Source organism: Callorhinus ursinus, unplaced genomic scaffold (assembly GCF_003265705.2).
Source record: "Callorhinus ursinus isolate GAN/ISIS: 27379988/994484 unplaced genomic scaffold, GSC_fseal_2.0 scaffold5, whole genome shotgun sequence".
NCBI classification, from domain to species: Eukaryota; Metazoa; Chordata; class Mammalia; order Carnivora; family Otariidae; genus Callorhinus; species Callorhinus ursinus.
The window spans coordinates 80,134,921-80,140,920 of NW_027397067.1; positions in this window are offsets into that span (position 1 = coordinate 80,134,921).

A 6,000-nucleotide genomic window follows, 5' to 3' on the forward strand; every position below is an offset into this window, starting at 1 on the left:
GAATTTGTGGGCTTCAGAAGTTTCTTTTTTTTAAATTTCAATTTGTGTAGATATTTTTATCGAAAGGAAATATGTCAGATGATCAGTAAAAAAATAAAATAAAATCTGGTGCAGGAAGTAGAATGGGAATATGACCTTTTTTTTTTTTAGATTTATGTATTTATTTTAGAGAGAGAGAGCACAAGCAGGAGGGGGCAGAGGGAGAGGGAGAGAGAATCTGAAGCAGACTCCACACTGCATGGGGAGCCCAACGCAAGGCTCAATCTCATGACCTTGAGATCACGACCTGAGCCAAAACCAAGAGTCAGATGCTTAACCGACTGTGCCCCCCAGGTGCCTCAGGGAATATGACTTTAAGGTTCAAGGAAAGTTTGTACATGTATGTTTCTAATGGGTTACAGTAGCATGGTATTTACATTCCCCCTTGGATACAGTTTAAAAGTAACACTTTTACATTAAAATTGCAGTATTTATAAATGCTAGGATTTACATCTTTTGCAACTACTTAAGTTGAAAACATTTAGCTATCTATATAAAGCCCAAAAAGGAATACGTGTCATTTTTGAGAATTCTTCAAAAAGTCTTCAGGTCATTGGTGACATATAGGCAGCTTCTCGGGAAATGGAATTCCAGTCAGGACGGGGGTAAATTCAAGCTTTGACATGTCCCTTCTGTTCCAAATCAGAACAATGGTGGAGAAAACATAAAAGGGAGAAACTAAAAATATATATAATAATATGCAAAAAATAAGATAAATGATACCCTTGACCAGAAACAGAAGACACAGAACTGAAGCTGGAAGGAGAGTGAGGTCCTGAACTTGGCAGAGGAGGGTGGGGGTCAAATCCAGGCAGGAACGGACCCTGGAGATGTACCATGTTAGGCATGAAAGGACATGCAACCAGGGGACAGGGTCCAGACTCACATTGTGTCCCCCACTTGTGAACAGGGACCAGGAAAAGGTGTCCTAACAAACTCATAGACCGTGTGTAGCGCAAAACCTCCCAACATCCTTCCAAATAGGCATGATCACCCTTGTGGGAGGCAACACAATGGCCCCACAGATGTCAACATCCTAATCCCTGGAACCTGGGCAGATATGACCTTGCCTGGCAAAAGGGGTCTGCAGGTGTGATTGAATTAAGGGTCTGGAGAGGGGACACGGCCTTGGATGATCCAGGTGGGCCCAGTGTGGTCTCGAAGGTCCTCCCGAAAGGAGTCAGGAGTGTTGCTGTCAGAGATGTGACATCGAAAGCTGATGGCCCAGAAGGAGATTTGGGGAGGCTCTACCACCAGCTGTGAGGACGAGGAAGGGGCTGCAAGCCAAGGAAAGCAGGCATCCTTAGAAGCTGGAAAAAGCAGAGAATGGATTCTCCTTCAGACCCTCCAGAAGGAACACAGCCCCGTGGACGCTTTGATTTTAGGACTGCTGTCTTCCAGAACTTTAAGAGAATACATTTGCATCGTTTAAGCAATTGAGGTTGGGGTGATCTGTTACTGCAGCAACAGGAAAAGAATACAGCTCCCATTTGACAGATGAGATAACCGAGGCTTGTCAGAGGTCTCCCAGTTAGTGAGAGGAGAGCTGGCACCTATGCAGACGCTGGCTGGCTTCAAAGTCCACACGCTCTCCCCGACTGGGCGTGGTGCGTGCCTGTATCTCAGGGCTAGCTGGGCCTCCGACAGGGGATCAGCAGGGCCACCCTGGGCCAAGCCCAGCCCTGCTCAGAGACAGGTGCCCCTCCGAAGGCACAGCCCTCCAGAGGAGACATTCTGCCCTTGAGCAGCCGTGATCACTGCCAGAAGCCTGTGCTGCGGCGTTACAGCCCGCTAAACCTTGCCCGGCTGGGCCTCAGTGCCTGGGACCAGACGCTGTGCAACAACTCTCCTGGCTGGAGAGTCTAACTCACGCCAAGCTCCCAGCCCCTCCACTGCCAGGCTGATGCAGTTTAAAAAAAATGTCAGCTTTTTGCAGAACTTCTGCTCCATTATCAGATGTTGGGGGCCAGCCCCTGAGAGCTCTTCTAAGTACTTCTTCCAATTGAGGTGGGTGATGTCAGCTCTGGGAACAGCATGTGCTGGAAATAAATTTCCTTTTAGAGGGACATGTCTGAGCCAGAGCAGTCAGGAAAAAGTGGGTCAGCGCTTCGCTTTTTTTTTTTTTTTTAAACAAGTACACTCATAACCAGAGCTTTATTTGGGCACAAAGCCAAATACCCTTGGCCTTTTCAAGGCTCCACCGTCCTGCCCATGTTCCGGCCAGAGACGGTGGAAAATGGTCTTAGGCTGATTCAGGCGAGCAGGGCGGGCGGTCTGGCCCCCCGTGCAGCAGCTCAAGGCAGAGACGGCACCGAGCCCTCGCTCCCCAGGCGTGCGTTCATTCTCTATCACTGCTGTAATGAACTGCCACGAAGTTGGAGGCGTAAAGCCCCACGAACTTATCATCATACAGTTGTGTAATGTGGAAGTCCAGTAGGCAGCGGGGAGCGTGGTCCGCAAAATTCAGTTCCCGGCAGTTTTAGGGCCGAGACCCTGCTTCCTTGCTGGCAGCTCACCGGCGCCCAGGTCCACTCCAGAGGCTCCTGCACCAACCCCAAAGCCAGAAACCCGCGTGCAGTCCCTCCCACAGCACAGTCTCTCCTGCCATGCCTGCTGTCGAACCTCTCCCACTCTTGCCTGCCTCTTCCTTTTTTAAGGGCTCCCGTGCCTACTCTGGGCCCCCCTGGATAATCGGGATAACCTCGCCAACTCAAGGTGGGAGCTTTAGCACTCGGCAAACTCCCTTTTGCCCTGCGAGGAGCATATCCACAGATGCTGGGACGGGGGCCCTGAGATCTTGGGGAGCACTGTTCAGCCCACCACGGGCAGGAAGCACGCCGACTGCAGCCCTCAGGCGAAGAACAGGCTCAGTGACAAGACATAGCTGGCATTTAGGGAAAGCCTGACGGGCTGTACATATTTACTCCTGATCCTCACACTAGCCTGTGCAGACAGGTCATCCTCCACTTAGTGCTCCGGGAGACTGCAGCTCAGAGGATGGAAGCGATATGTCCCCTGACGAAGTCCTAGTAAGAGGCAGAACCCAGGTCTGTCAGATTTCAAAGACCAGAGAGGCCAGTGTGAACCTACAGTTAGTAAACGGTATTGTTGGGACAGTTCACGCTCACCCCAGAGCCTGTGATGGGGCTGGTGCGGAGGGTTAGCCTCTCCTCACCACTGTCGGAGGGCCACTTCTGCCCTCAATTCCGTCCCTTTGTTCTGGAACACTCCCTCCCCCCTGGCCTGAGCACTGCTCTCCTGGGACCCGGCTCACTTGCCCAGTGCACCTGTCATGGTGGGTGCAGCCCCGCCTCCTCCAGCAGCCTGGGAGCTCCCCCCCAACCCACTCTGTAACCCCAGCACAGGCCTGAAATGTGAGTGGCTCTGAGGCAAAAACCACATTAGCAACTGACCTTGTCCTCCGCCCCACGTCCTGCTCATACACACCTGGCCTTGCTGCTGTGGGTGGCGGCGGGGGTGGGGCGCAGTGTCCTGAGCTAGAGCCAGGGGGGCAGGGGCCCACATTGGCTGCCAGCTTCCCACACTGGGGCTTCCCGCGCGGGGTGCCACCACTCAGCTGTGGGACGTTGTCCCTCTTTGGCTCCCAGTTTCCTGGTCTACACAAGGGGGCTAACACAGCACCTTGTAGATCCATCAGCAGGGTTGTTGGTGCTCAGTGGTGCCCACGTAAAGGCTAGCTGTTGCCGTAGTATTAGGATTCTTTTAAGCATTTTTCTAAAGATTTAGTTATTTATTTAGGAGAGAGAGAGACAGGTGTGAGTCGGGGGAGGAGGCAGAGGGACAGAGAGAATCTTGAGCAGACTCCCCACTGAGCCTGGACCCCCGTTGCAGGGCTCGATCCCACGACCCTGAGATCATGACCTGAGCCAAAATTGAGAGTCAGCCGCTTAACTGACTGCACCACCCAGGTGCCCCAGTGCTAGTATTCTTTTTAAAGAGTTCAGAGTTAGCGAGAAGTGTGTCTGAATGCTACTTGTCCACTTGGTGGCTGCGTGACCTTGGGCACGAGCCTCCAGCTTCATCTGTAAAATGCAGACCTGGTGCTTCCTTCAGGGCAGCTGTGGAGGTGAAAGGCCTCAGAGCCTGCAGAGAACCCAGCAGGGGCTGCACATAGTAGGTATGCTCACTACTACTGCTGCCCGAATCCCCCACATACCGACAGAGGCAGAATCTACTTCATCATGTGCACTCTGACGAAGTCACCCTCACCTCCTTCATCCACTCAGTAAGCAACTCCTAGGGACCTGCCACATGCCAGGGCCCATGTGGGGTCTGTAGTCAGGCCCAGGGCTTGCCCCTGGGAAGGGGGTAGAGGTACTTGGTCAACTGTGTCCAGTGCCCCTCATGACTCCAAGATGGTTGCAGCAGCTCCAGGCATCACACCATCATCTATCAAACCAGGAAAAAGGGATTGTTTAGTCTCACACTTCTTTTTTTTTTAATTGAGGTATAATTCACATAAATAAGATGTGCCATTTTAAAGAATACAATTGAGGGCGCCTGGGTGGCTCAGTCGTTAAGCATCTGTCTTCGGCTCGGGTTATGATCCCAGGGTCCTGGGATCAAACCCCACATCAGGCTCCCTGCTCCGCGGGAAGCCTGCTTCTCCCTCTCCCACTCCCCCTGCTTGTGTTCCCTCTCTCGCTGTGTCTCTCTCTGTCAAATAAATAAATAAAATCTTAAAAAAAAATACAATTGAGTAGTGTTTGGTATGTAACCATTTCTAAGTGTACAGCTCAGTGCTATTAAGCACATTCATATTGTTGGGCCACCGTCACCACCATCCCTCCCCAGAACTCTCTTCATCTTGCAAACTGAAACTCTGTACTCATGAAACACTAACTCCCCCAAACCTCCTTCCCCTTAGCCCCTGGCAAACACCATTCTACTTTCTGTCTTTATGATTTTGATGACTCTGAGTCCCACTTGCACTTTTAAAGCCCCTGGTGATGACACTAGGCACATCGGATAATATTGGATAATCTCCCCATGTTAACGTCAGTTGATTAGCTACCTAATTTAATCTGCAACCTTAATTCCCCTTTGCCACACATCCTAACATACTCACAGGTTTCTGGCTTTGGGTCAGGAACATCTCTGGGGACCATAATTCAGCCTACCACATGGTGTGAGGGAGAACGAGCGGGCCTGCCGTATGGACACCCACCTCCAGATATCTGGGTAATTTTTCGTACTTCTGGAGCAGCAAGGGTGGCTGGTCCAAGTGAATTTATGCTCTTATTTTTTCACTCCTGAAATAAATCTGCCTTAGTCGATATCTTCAATATAGATTCAGGAGAGAACACTCAAAAAAGTATATTTCCACGGAAAGTTCATAGCAAAGCCAGAACTCTGTGTTCTCCTGTCTGGATGACGAGGGATTTCTCATTAAAAGGCACATAGTTGATTTCATAAGAGGGGAAAAGGTGGTTTCTGAGAGCAGCCCTGGGTGGATCGATTTAATGCACTCAGAGAAGAATGTTCTGTGGCCTTGTGGCCATGGCATTTTCCTCCGACTGTTGATTGAAAGATGTTTTTTCATCAACTTTAAAGCCTTATTTCTCTGATCTCTATTTGGATCCCTTGAAATAAACTGTGGACGAGTCTTAAATCCCTTCCCCAGGGGCACTAAATCTTGACTACGTGAGCTGCTCTCATTCTATGAACATTTGCTGAGCCCCTACTATGTGCCAGGCCCCATGCCAGCCTCACGAACAAGCAAAGGCCACCGCTTTCCAGAATGCGAGGCTGGCCTTGTACTTGCAGAAGGCACAATGATGAAGTGGGATACAGTGTCATCATAAGCTGCTGGGTTTTTGGAGTACTTTTCCCTCCCTTGGGCACAGGCATGGTTTAAGCCATGCTTATCTCCCTTCAGATTGAGAATGTCCAGTGTTGTCTTTCGAACACAACATGAGCCTGGACGGCTAAGGGACCTGC